General features: G+C 47.9%; 1 protein-coding gene across 1 annotated transcript in view; it reads right to left on the reverse strand.

Annotated features, from left to right (window-relative positions):
- LOC118288973 (speckle type BTB/POZ protein) overlaps positions 1 to 13557 on the reverse strand; it is a 181889-nt gene that overhangs the window by 39599 nt on the left and 128733 nt on the right. The window contains 3 exon segments of the mRNA XM_035615584.2: positions 2671 to 2840; positions 3989 to 4046; positions 6355 to 6503. The gene's annotated coding sequence lies outside the window, so the exon portion shown is untranslated.

The raw sequence follows: 13557 nt of genomic DNA on the forward strand, positions 1-13557 counted from the left end.
GAGAGGCAGGAGGAGAGCGGCGCTCCGGCCGAGGGGTCAATATCATCTGAGCGGGATCAGTTACAGTCGCGTCGGCGGGGCAGCGGTCAGAGAGGAAGAACGACCCAGAGGTCAATACCAGTTACCTTCTTTCGGCCTCGTGACGACTCGATCAATCCCACGGAGCTAATGTGAAAACACTGTTTTAACAATATTCTGTCACTTCACTTAAAGTGGAGACAGAGTGTTGGCCTGTCCAGTGTCCATCCTTACTCCTCTTAGACCTACTTCGGATACCCAAAGTCCAACAGGAGAGATCTGTTGATTCTGGTTATATATTAAAACATGAACCTGTTTTGAGCCCTAAGACATTGCGAACGTCAATACTAATATTAAACCAAGACAACGATTGTTCGCTGATCTCGACCAAGTTCCCAAAAACAACTATTATACAATAGTTTTCGCATTAAAAGGGAACATTGAAGGAAAACTAATTCATCGTGCAACAACCACTAATCTTATCGACTTCGAACTCGGCCGGTGTATTCATGACAAATCCATTAAGAGCAGTTTCAACTGAGAAGTTAATAGAATGTGCAATTTTCCAGCAGACATAAAATAACAATATCTTAAAATTCTATTTTAATGTAACGCACAATGACCAACAATTTATGAATTTATTCCTTTCTACCACATCTGTGCAACTCAATCTGACAGTGCCAAGGGGGGAAAAGTATAAATAATGTTAGGTGGCAGATTTGCTCCAGATGGGCTGAAGAATTGACAAATGATAAATATACTGTGAATGCATGCTGATTATGATCACAGCATTAAATTATTAATGCTTAAGGGCTGAATATGAATAAAAAGTCAACATAGTCTATCTGATTAAGTTGTAAAATAAGTTATGGGTCAAAATCTTATTTAATTCTCCCGAACTAGTGACTTGTTATCAAATGTGGCGTAACGTCTTCCACCACTGCAGCATGTGAAACGATAACTCTGTGCTGTGATGGATTTCACGATGTCAGGACGCCTGTGAAGAATGTTCTCCGGCACTCTGCCACTTTATGAGACCCACAGAAAAATTGCCAGACACCCAGAAACAAAGCTCAAACCAAAACTGTTTTTCTCTTTTTTAAATGCGAAGTTTATATAATTGCCTTATAAAATAGTGGCAGACGCGCCGCCAGCGGTTACAACTGTGTTAAACCTCAGCCAACGGCTAAATAAGCTTCGCGTCAGATTCATAAACCTCCGCAGAGGAGAGACCCTTCTCCTGCCTGAATCTGATTCCCTCGTGACCACTGGAACATATTAAATATATATTATATATATATATTATATATCTGCGCCATGAGACGCTCGCCGGTTGTTAAGACTCAAGACCTGAGAGGGTTGAGGAGTAAATTCTACGAAGCTTCGCGTCCGTCGAGAACAGTTGCACAGGATGGAGTTGTTGTCTTTGTCACTTACGCTTGGCAACGGCGAAGACATCAGACGTTTTAAACACTGTAGTAAAAATGAACGAGCACTTTATTTCCCCTCTTGTTTGTCTCTCTTTACTTTTTCTCTTACTTCTCTCTTCATTGAACCAAAATAAGCTACTGAACATATCACGTTGCATCCAAAATCAACTGCACTGGCACTTTTTTAACCCTGCTGGCATTCGGAGTTATAGGACACGAGCTCCGATCCAAGGGCGTTCTCCTTCTTTTGACTGGACTCCATCAACTTTTTATTGAAATGTGAATATTTCTCCATGTTCGCTGTGGGAAAGTCGGAGGCCGCAGGATCACGTCCAAAAATGATGAAGAAATTCGTGGACGGAGCGCGTGAGAGGACGTGAGTTGGAAGGAGCAGAGAATTTGGACCCTTTTTTCAACTTTATGATTTGAAAGAAAGGACGTGGCAGCTCAGGATTCTGGGTCCCAGGGCGGAACATCGCACGGCCCCCCCGTCCCAAACAGAACGCCCTCGCTTATGAACTAAAATGATCCTCCTGGAATTTTTGTGGGCAATCAGTGGGCACTAAGAATCATGGCCACCTTCCTTACCACCACCACCACCAGTGTGTGTGTGTGTGTGTGTGTGTGTGTGTTAGGTTCAGGTTTAACGCAATTTCTTGAAAGCAGAAGAAAAATGATGCAATTTTATAAAATCCATTTTTTTTTTGGTCCCATTTCCTCCATTTTTCCTGAAAGCCATTTTCCTTTGATACGAATCTCTTTGAATTCAAAGGCCGCGCGACGCGCCCATGGGGAAATGTCAATGCCGTGTCGCCGCCGCGCAATTATTGTGCATTAACACCGCCGCGGTCTGGAAATGCGTTGGAGAGAGAATCGCCCGACGTGCGGCTGAAGCGCTGGAGATGTGAACAACATGGCCGCTCGGGTTTCCAGGACCAGCTGCACTCATGACGGGGAAAAGACCCAAGGCCCTTTATTATGGTATATCACATATATTTTATATATATATATTTTAATAAGTTCTATTTTCAAAGACCGGCAGGGCCTTTGAGTCTGCGTGTGCTCTGGAGGGGAAAACTTTAATTTATGAGGTAGTTTGATGAGAGGTCGATGCTCTCCCATGCACACAAACAGTAAAGTCCAAATTATTATATCCTGTGTAGACCTGGGGGGGGGGGTTGGGAAGGGGACGACATGTGCTGCCTATCAGACCGGGAGTTACCTGCATGTCTCTCCGCAGTCTGACATGTGTTTGGCTTTAGGTTGGGGGGTGACTGGGACCCGCTGTCGGCGTGATGGAGTGCGTGGAGCTCGAGGGGAGGAAAGGGCGATGACAGTGGCTAATCCGTCTCCTTGGCACAGGCCTGCTGTCCAGCTCACCGCCCCTGGAGTCTAAAAAAGAACACACACACAAAACAAAAAAAACTGAGCGTGAAGATGACCACGCTTGACTCACAGAAACCCGAGAGGAGGGGAGTAGAAAGAACAAAAGAACACGCTCGTGGGGGCGAAACGCAGCGGAGCGGATGATTGGACGGACACCAAGGTTAAAAAAACCTTCCGACTCACTGTACTCCGTTATACGCTCCCTAAATCCGACGTGGACCCCTGGTTCCTGTCTGCACTGTACAACATCGTGATGCCCAGCTGGAAGTGTGGCGTGTCTGTTCCACTTTAAAGATCCAAACCTCTTGTTACAGGGGTTCAGGACTCTGGGAAAGCCATTAGGAGGTGTGCGTGAGCCGGGCCAGGCCGCGGCGCAGCTACAGTAGTGCCCATGGCTCGGTCTAATCATTGGAGTGGACCCCCGTCTCTGCACTGTAACGAAGGCAGGGAGCTACTTAATCTCCGGCCTGACTTTATTAGGTGTTCTTCAGCCCCCATTGGAGCAGGGTATGCGTGAAGCACTTCAGAGACAAATCCATATAAATAACTGCAGTTCCTCTCGACTGGGCTTGTGAGGTCAGACTGCTCGTGCCTCCGACGTGAAAGCAACTTGTTTTATTGCTTGCGCGGGATGTTGCGCTCCATGGCAACAGTGATTGGGCTGTAAATCCACCGATGATGGGACGAATGGTGGGACGCGCCTGGGGACGGGGCAGTGGGAGAAGGGGAGGTGGGGGTTGCAATTAGAGGAATGAGAGACCACCGGGGCGGCTGCCGTCCGAACTCCGTCTCAGCTGCTCCGTTTCTGAAAGAATTCAGAAATAGAACAGCAGCAGTGACAGTGACCGAGAATGAGAGAAGCGGGTTGTTACTGGAGTTGTACAAACGTTGTTTGGGTGGCAGGGTCGCCGTGGAGACGGACATAATCTCATTGAGTTGAACCTCGGTGCGCAGACAAAGTGACTCGAAGGAGAGTGGATAGGCCACACACAAAAAAAACACAATTCAGATTTATTGTGAACTGAATATTGTTTACTGCCATGTTGTTTTACTCTTTATAAAAGCTTCTTGCAGGAATTAAGTTTTAATGTTATAGCCTCTTTGTGTTATTACAAGTACAATGGATTGAGTTTATTACTAGATCACAAACCAACCTTCAAGGTTCTTCATCGTCATGGCGACACTCAGGTCGCAGTGCTAGAAAGACAACATCTGAAATAAAGAATAAACATAATAGAATATCTTAAAATAGAGAATTAAAAAGATACAATATGGCGCAGTTCTACTTGCACGATACAACGGCCGATGCAGCGTGTGGAAAGTGACCAACATATTCTGTTGGTTTTTGAAAGTTCACGTAAAAAATGTTAGGGGCTGAACGTTCTTTAGGAACCACAGAATGCAGACCCGGAATTGGAGGGTTGGACAAGATGGAGATGGATTTCAAAAAGCGCAGTTGACCCGTCAAGAGAAGAAAAGAGGATTTGAGGGCGATGGCCGTCGAGTGGTGGGGATGGCTTGTGGCGGATGAGCCAGACGCAGGAAAAGTCAGTTTACACAAGGACGAAGATCACAACACACTAAACTAATCTCGACCGGAGCCGCGGCATCAAATTCAGAAAAACAATCTGACAGTGCTGTGACTAAAACACAGGATGACTTCCAAGTGGTAAAGTAACAAGCCATTTCAAAGATTGCTTACAGGGGAAGGACACGAGCATTTTAACATCCCCCAGATCTCCAGCTGAACATCAGCATGTTTTACAAAAGAGATGCGATTAGAACAAAGGGGCCACGGACAGACAGCGTCCACGGACCATCATCAACCACCGAGCGGAGAGACGGTGAGTCTCGGACACACAAGGAGAGCGGAGGCGAACGCTCCGACTGAAACCGATCCCTCGCCCCTCAGTCATCCGGGAGCCGTTGCCATTACAACCTCTCGTTTCCTGCCTTTATGAGAGACGGACCGAACCATTTGTTTCGTTCCCCTCAATGATGCTCCCGCTGCTTATTCTACCAATTAGTGCGTTTATTTATGGAAACACAACCTTCAGTCGGGATTCTCACAATCACCCTCGCTCCGAGTCGCCGCTGACCTTTTTTTTTTCCTTCAGGGCGTCATCAGGAGAGGCGGAATCTGAAACGATTAATATGTTTACTTAAAGCCCCCGGAGCGCTGATTGATACCTTGATTGATTGGGTCGGGGGCCAATTACGCGAATCTAGAGATCGGCGCTTTCCAAATAGTGTAAACAAGCCATTAGCCGCTGAGCCTTTTCCTTCCTCGTGAAGATCAAGTGCAAATACAGGTAGAGGGCTCTCCCTCCCTCGCATTCGCCGGATCCATATCCTGTCGGCTCTCCGTCCGTCCTGCGGCTCGCCTCCGCTCCGCAGGGCGGCCCAAGTGATGACCTGGGGCGACCTTTCTAATGGACAGAGCCATCGGCTCTCCGTCACGGCAGAGAGGCAGCGAAAATGGACGAGGAAGGAAGTGACAACTTGGAGAAACGCTTGATGCTTCCCATATGTCAGTGCTACTGGGGCCCTGATCACGCCGGAGCCCGGGGGTCGTGTACGCGGGAAGACAAACTTTAAAATGAATGGATCGCTAAAATATTAGTCTCATGATGGCGGTTAGGATACACGAGAAAAATTGGTAATGGAAACAAATGAGCACGTCAATCTCATAGCTTGTGAAAGAGTGTACATTTCCTGCTCTTTGTGAGTGTGTGTGGCCTTCAAGGTCGAAACACAAAGGGGGAGAATTCACCCCGGTAACACACAGAATTAGAGAGGCAACCATCTTGTCTAACACACACACACACACACACACACACACACACACACACACCGAGGAGCAGCACTAGAGGAGCAGCACCGAGTCGCACGCTGACTGATGGGGGTCAACCATGCATGCAGATATTATCACAGGAGGAAATGCAACGTCAACATCCCCCTCGTCTGCCTTCTACGTCTTCTCTTTAATCCTCTCTTGTCAGACGGAGGCGAAGAAGCAGTTGTGACGAGCGAGTTTCTTCACGGCATCATTCCCCCAAACTCCCCTTTAATAAGGAGCCACTTACAGGGGCATACGAGTAACAAATCTGAAAAATACAACATCGCTGACAGGAGGATTTAATAGAAACGGACTAAATTGGTTTTTAAACACAATATCGCTGCGTCGCGGCCTCGCCGACCATCTGGCGAGCGGAGGAGTCATTTTTCACTGTCAACATCCTGACGGGCTCGAACGCGTGTTGAGCCGCTCAAACGCTGGACTGGTCTCTTCAGCTGCGCAGCAGGACACCACAGTGATGGGGTTTTTTGTTCTTCTTCTGCACAAAGCTTTTGGACAGGCACCTGCGGATTTTAACGTGCAACCGGGCCGCGTTAGCGCTCGCTCAGGGGGTTTGTGACGGCGTTTTCCCCGGGACCCAGAGGTCCATCGCAGCTCACCTGTCTGAGGAAAACCCCTCCTTAAGGCCGGAACCTGAGTCTGTCAGTGTGGATTACGCACCCGGTGTGTGTCTGACAGGCATGGGACAGGCTCTCGCCCACCTCCCCAGCGCCTGGTTAGTGGTTCCTCCGCCAGGTTCGGTTTGGCGTCTGACTCATCTCTCGACAGCCGGGGAACATCCACACCGGAGCTCCTTGTTTACACGGAACCTGCCAAAAGACATGGACACTGCTGCTAACAACGTGTTTGATTTGAACCATCAATCCTTCACACAGGGGAGTATTGAAACATAGATTTTTGCAAGTTCTTTAAGTTCTCCTGGCTGAATGTCTGGGTAAACCTGAGCGTGGCGGTTCATCCTTGACCTTCGGAAACTGCAGTCACATCGCATGGTCTCGCTCAGATGTCACTAAACTTCCTGCAGTACCTTTAATCTGAACGGGGACAGACTTTCTCCTCCACGCTGAGCTCGACTCCACCGTTTCTTGGAGTTGGATTTAAAACGACGTGTGTGTTCTGTCCCAGGCTTTGTTCCCAAGACCCCAGTTTGAACTGTCAAGATCCGAATTGAACATAAAATTCCCTTTCTCACTGTCAAACGCATTAGCGCTCTCGCATTTTCTGTGCGTTCTGGTTTCCCCCTACTTCTTGGAGCAAAGATCTGAGTGTCTTCTGCTTCCTATAGTCCCTCATTTACATCTGTGCTCGTTAGCATTTTCGTACTGGACAGTTTTATGTGCGGGCTGAGTCGAGTGTGTGCGTGTGTGTGTGTGTGTGTGTGAGATCGCCAGCACAAGAAAAACTTTCTCATTACAGAGGAACTGTTTGAATCAGTAGCTTTCATATGAGCGCTGTAGTTCACGTCAGCTGACTAGTAACACCCAGTCACATTCATTCAGGTGCACACGATGGCTAATGTAACCAGACTCACTAACGCTCTGCTCGTACGCATCATCCAGCCTCCATCTTAGCTTCCGGCGTGGTCGACTCTACTGTGATCCACTGTCATGTACGGTCTATTTCTAAAGGGAATAAGCGGGGGGCGTGTCCAACCATTTCCTTAACTCCCTGAAAATGACAAATGGTTCAATACTCCCCCTCTTGATGACATGGTAGAAAGACGTAGGTCTGACTGAGGAGTCTCTGAGTGCTCCCTCGGGCCGCGTCCAAGGACAGTCCACGTGAGAGCGCACGGAAACAAGACACATCTTAGAACATGATAATAGAAACATACAGTGCAAGTCCAAACCAGGAAGTGGGGAAGCAAAAACCGCAGTCCATAAATCCGAGTGAAAGAGTGGACTGCAAACAATAAATATAAATGTTATCGCTGGCACAAGCACACGGGGCGACACCTGAGAGATTCACATTCAACAGCAGAATGAGCCATAAATAAGTACAGTGCGACTGCCGCTGCATATGGGAGCGGTTAGCGCTGATTCCGGGAGAGAGGCGAGCCGGGCGGCTTCACGTCGGAGGCCAGCGGAGCCCAGTTAAACCGTCCGGGGGTTTTAATGACAGAGGAGGGAGAGGCAGGCCTCGCACTTGGACGGCATCCAGCAGGACACGATCCGTCCCGCTGGATGCAAAGAGAGGCTCCTCTCTCTCTGTCTCTCTCTGGGAAGTCCAGCCACGTGTTTGTCCATGATCTCCCCGTCGGCACACCAGCGCGCGGGTGTTTACGACTCTGTGACTTTCACTCCATCCGGCCTCCGCTCGCGCCGATGCCGGCGAGGCGGCGCATGGCCACGGCTGTCAAACATCGTCATGTGTGTGTCCGTCGATGAAACCAGAGGTGGCGGCTTTGCGCGTAAGCTTGTTTGTCTCGGCGGCGCTGTGTGGTGTCCCGCATACGTGTTTATGGGATCTAAGCAGAGGTATAGCATTGATGGCACTGATTGAGCCAATTACACAACAGTGTAATGTTCGCACAGGCCTGTACGGACACACACACACACACACACACACACACACACACACACACACACTTGCACATACAGAGTTTGGAAATGAAGAGGGATCAATGGACACACATGCTGCGCCGATGATCCTGTTCCTCATTACTTCGCTGTATCTATTGCAGCGGTCTCGTCTCTGCGAAATGGCAAAAGAGCGGACTTGAAAGAAAAACAATCGGCCCTGGGAAAATGTAATCAATGTTTTGTGAATGTGGACGAATCTCCAGCAGAGCTCGACGCTGGCGCGAGTTACAGCCTGCAGAAGGTTCCGCCGACAATACACCAGAGACTCGGCCCGTTGACTCGTAAAAATGTTTTTTCTGCATGACAGTGAGAAGAAAAATCGTCTACAAACCAGAGAGAGAAGCCCTGTTCCAGAAAATCAAACACGGCACTAAAAGAATTCAGATTGCTCTGAATATTTTCTGTGCGTGCGTGACGACGTCGTTTCTGTGATTAATGGGGATCATCATTGAGACTCGCTCTCCTCCCGCTCGCTTCACGTGGAGGTCAGAGGTCAGAGGTCAGGTTCAACTAAAGGAACGGCAGCCATTGAGTAAGTGGGTGAGTCAATTTGATCTAATGGACGGTGTCGACTGTATGGATTCACTTAGTGATTAGTTTGGGGGCTGTCCATAAATACTTAGAAAGATAACGGGAACCCTTTCTGGCGTCCCCCCCACCCCCACCCCGCCCCCCGATGCCGACCGGAGCTCCGGGGAAAAGTAAAAAGAGGAAGAAATATGTCTCCCTCCGTCGTTCGGGTGTCCGTTAATAAATGTGAGCTCATAATTATAAAAGTACACACGAAAATATGATTTAATACATAATGAACCAAAAGCATTAGTGGAGAGCCAGGTAAAGATTTGGATGTTATCATTTTAAATCAGGGTTAAAACAGTGGAAAATGAATTTTATAAATGAAAGTCTCATTTAGCCAATGGCAGGTTAAGATTGAGTTTTTTCTAAATAACATTTATAAGAAATTCAAAGTCATTTCTGTGGCTCATTGGACAGTCTCACGACTGATTAGATAAAGTAAGTGGAAACATAAAAGTATTAAGTGTGTTGTGACAGGGCAGAGTCGTGTCGCCTGTATTAAACTCCCCGGTGCTTCATGCCACCTCGTGTCTCGTCTCCACACTTGCTGGTTCATTCATGCCGATGATGAGGTTCGCAACCCGCTCGTTCAGCTGAAGGTCGCTCTCTATAATCGCCAGGCGCCCCCCCCCCCCTTTTTTTTACACTCGTCACACAGATGTCCGCTGGTATTTTGGTTGGCACCGACATCAGAAATGCGCATTAAAAACTGTCCTCACCCGTCTGGTTTTCTCACCAGAGCCCCGACGTGGCTCTATTAAAAGTTCTTGGGACGGTGTTCCATGCACATGGGCAGTGTATTAACACTCATCAGCTGTTCTACACCGTAACTCCCAGTCAACCGCCAACTCCAGTCACGACAGAAACCTGCCTGAGAATGTCATCTCCCAAACAAAGCCTCACTTCTGTACATTAAAAACACCAAACTTTACAGCTGAGACTGAACTTTTATGGACTCTCACGCGGTCGAGGTCGGACTTTCACTGGGGTCAAAGTACCGACGGTCGTCGTAACTGTGTCACGTATATTAGTCCCACATGATCAAGGTGGACGGTGAATAATTCATCCCGCAGGCTCCGTCGGAACTGGAATACAAAAGCTCTCCAACAGGTACTGTAAAAAAGAATAACGTTTCACATCCGACTCGGGATATTCCCCACGCTAATGAAAAATGTATGAAGTTTAACAGTGTAATATCATTGAAGTTATTCCTTTAGTCTCTTCCCAGCACGGTGATGTTATTACTGAGAATCGTGGGCCTCTGTGGAAAGAATAAATACACATTGATAAATAAATGTACATTAATAAAATAGACAACCCATGAGGAATTTGTTGATTAAATGCTATTAAACCTGCCATGTATGGGTAAAAAAGAAAAGAAAATCCAGTCGGAAATACACAAGCATTGGTAAAAAAAGGTAAGACAGAGAGGCTCCTTCTCCGTGTATCCTTGAGTGTAATAAGGAACAGAGGATGGGTTTCCAGGACTACTGTTCTGTGTGTAAACACGATTCATCACACACACACACACACACACACACACACACACGGAAAGTACATGGGTTCTCCAGGGTTCGTGCATGGCCAGTCAGCGATCACCGCCCGGACAGCATCCTTCGGCTGCTGGAGGAAAAGAGGAGACTGCGGGACAAGGGGATGCGGAGGAGGGTGTGAAGAAGGGAACACGTTGACCTGCTCCTCAAATAGAGAAAGAAAAGAGAGAGTACAGCACATTCACCGCAGGGGCGTTCAGGTTGAGCGGCACAAGCACCAGAACTCTGCACGAGTCCATGCACATGCACACGTGCGTGAGCTCATCACACCTCTGCCCAAACACGCACGGGCAAAACACAATTGGACGCGACTTCATATGGGGGGGAATTGAGATGGATCTGGATGCGGATCGATATCGGCTTAGCGCCTGGCTTTGTGCTGTGCCGCTCTGACGGACCCGCACTCTGACACAATATGTGCTTCTGCTCTCTGCGTGTTCGGCTCCAATCTTCACAACAACATCATAAATCCACCTCGTGGTGTCTATATAGGCTCATTAGTGGCTGATGTGGAGGGAGGAGGAGGAGGAGGAGGAGGAGGAGGAGGGGGTTAATAGGAGCTGGATTGGGCAGAAGACATTACTGGAACCACCTGCCTCCTGCCCATCACATCACTCTGCCCCCCCCCCACCCCATACCAACCAACCTCACCACCATCCACTTAAAAGCCCTCTTTACTCTCTATATCACAGATCCACTTTTTATAAGATTAAAGTGAGGGAGGCGGAGCAGACACCAGCATGAGGAGATAGCTGATGGGGGGCTGAGGTGGAGGATGTGATGCTGCAGGGTGGTTGAGCGGTAATTCATCAGCCATAAATGAAATCTTTATGAGAGCTGTGATGAGCCGCGGAGGCTCCTTAAGGCAAAGATGTCCTTCCGTAATTCCGTAATTCCTGCCCCAAGGCTCAAACTCTCTCTCTCTCTCTCTCTCTCTCTCTCTCTCTCTCTCTCTCTCTCTCTCTCGCTCTCTCTCTCTCTCTCTCTCTCTCTCTCTCTTTCTCACTCTCTCTCTCTCTCTCTCGCTCTCTCTCTCTCTCTCTCTCTCTCTCTCTCTCGGCTCGAAGGGGGAACATGAGAACCGCAAAATACTTTGGAGTGAAAAACTGAATGTTGGATGGTGGCATATGGTCGGCACATTTCTAAACTGACCATGAACTGTTATTAAACAATAAAAATGACAACTCTACTAAACAATACACATCCCCCGGGGGGCTTCGTGCAGACATATGGCCCTTCAAGTCGTTCTATAAACAAATCCAAATCCTGTTTGAATAAGCGCAGCAGACCACAAGAAACGGCGATAGTTTTTTTTATTTCATTTTGCAAAGTCATGCATTATTCATATGTGATAAAAAAGAAAATTGGGAAAATTGACAGATGTGACAGATTGATCAAGGACAACGGCGAAAAAAAGCCAATGACGTAATCGCAACATCGTATGGCGGCCACGTGATTTGGGGTCAACTTTAAAAAAAATGGCCAACGCCAGGTGGAGGGGAGAGAAAGGTGAGATTATATCAACACGTCTCAGCCAATCGCGACGCCCGAAAAATAATTCACCTAAATTTCCTGTAACAACTCAAACTTGATTCCCCTCTCGGTGAACCTCCTCGTCGGCTGGCACACCATCACACTAAAAAAAGAAAAAAAACTGGGAAAAACATACATTTTCCAAACCCGCTCCTCGGGGGGAAGAAGACTGATGCCACCCGAGCTTTGTTCCCGATCCCCCTACGAGAGCCGTGCTTAGATGGAAGCACAGTTGTGGGTTTCACTCCGCTAATGAGTAACACACACAGACTAAACCCGCGGTTACACGGAGACGCACAGAAGATACACAACAAGCCCTTTTCAGTGTCTCATCCCTGAACAATATCTGCTCTTCAGCATCGCACAGTCGGCGGCTTTAAGGATGTTGAGCAGGAGGCGAGCGGAATCCTCCGCGGGCAAAGTATTGGAGGCCGCTCGGAAGCTGTCGGGTGCGGACGTGTGCACTGCGTCTCGTGCTTTGCAGATGTCGAGCCCTCTTCAGTCACATCTTCACGTGGAAATAAGAATATCACACGTCAACCATTCCTGTTCCTGTAGCAGTTGTTTGGCAGTTTTCATGCTGCATTTGCTGTTTTTCATCCATTAAATTCAAACTGACTGTATATTAAGTTTCCTCCCATCACGACTGCCACATGTTACATTTGAATACTGCTATTCCTTGTTTTTGCCACGTTGTTGTTTGTATTTTTTTTGTTTTGTTTTTACACAGCATACAAACCCTTTTCTGATTTTCCAGAACGCCGTTGTAATGATCCAGCACGAGAAGGTTTTTTCAAAACGCCACGAGGCAAGATTGCACCGCGGCAGCCCCGAACGGCAGAGGGTGAAAAAAAATGGGAAAGTTTCACTCCATGTACTCCAAAACCATGTATCCCCCACAGCGGTTAATCCTCTAACAGGTTGAAGTAGCTTCTCCCCTCGAAGCCTCCGGCGTCCGGTCGTCTCTCCCCTGTGAAGCAGATCGCTCAGAGAAAACGCGGAAAATCCGGAGGCATCGCATTCATTCACCATTATTGTTCGATTGGATCAAGAGGCAACCTTTTGCTCCAGCGTGTTTGGGCAGAGGTGTGATGAGCTCACACACGTGTTCACCGGACGTAACATTGGGGGTGTGGTCTAAGCTCGTGGCCTGCGCGCCTACCGTCACCTGCAAATCACGCACCGATTGGACGGACCTGCTGTCAATCACGCTGTACCCGCGCTACGGTGCTTTATCGTCTATTTGACTCTAAATGAGGCCACGATTTACTAAATGAACATCGTGCTGTTGAACGAGCGCTTGAGTCGCCCCCTGCTGGTTATTACACAGAATACAGGCTTCATGCACTTCGGCATTGGCTTCATTTTCCGGTCCTGGTGACCACGGACATTTTTATATCTATATCTATGGATTTTGATCTTTATAAAGCTATGAAATTACATCAATTATCTAATTTTTAAATGCACAAGAACATACTGACAAAGACCTTTTTTGCTTTCTGACTAGTTGGAACGGAAAGTTGTTGCTGTAAAATGTTCTGAACAAGCGACATAAGAAACATGGCTGATGACTGTAGATGCATTGGGTAGATTAGTAAATGGGTGGTACAGTTAGGGGG

Source organism: Scophthalmus maximus, chromosome 17 (genome assembly GCF_022379125.1).
Source record: "Scophthalmus maximus strain ysfricsl-2021 chromosome 17, ASM2237912v1, whole genome shotgun sequence".
Taxonomy (NCBI): Eukaryota; Metazoa; Chordata; class Actinopteri; order Pleuronectiformes; family Scophthalmidae; genus Scophthalmus; species Scophthalmus maximus.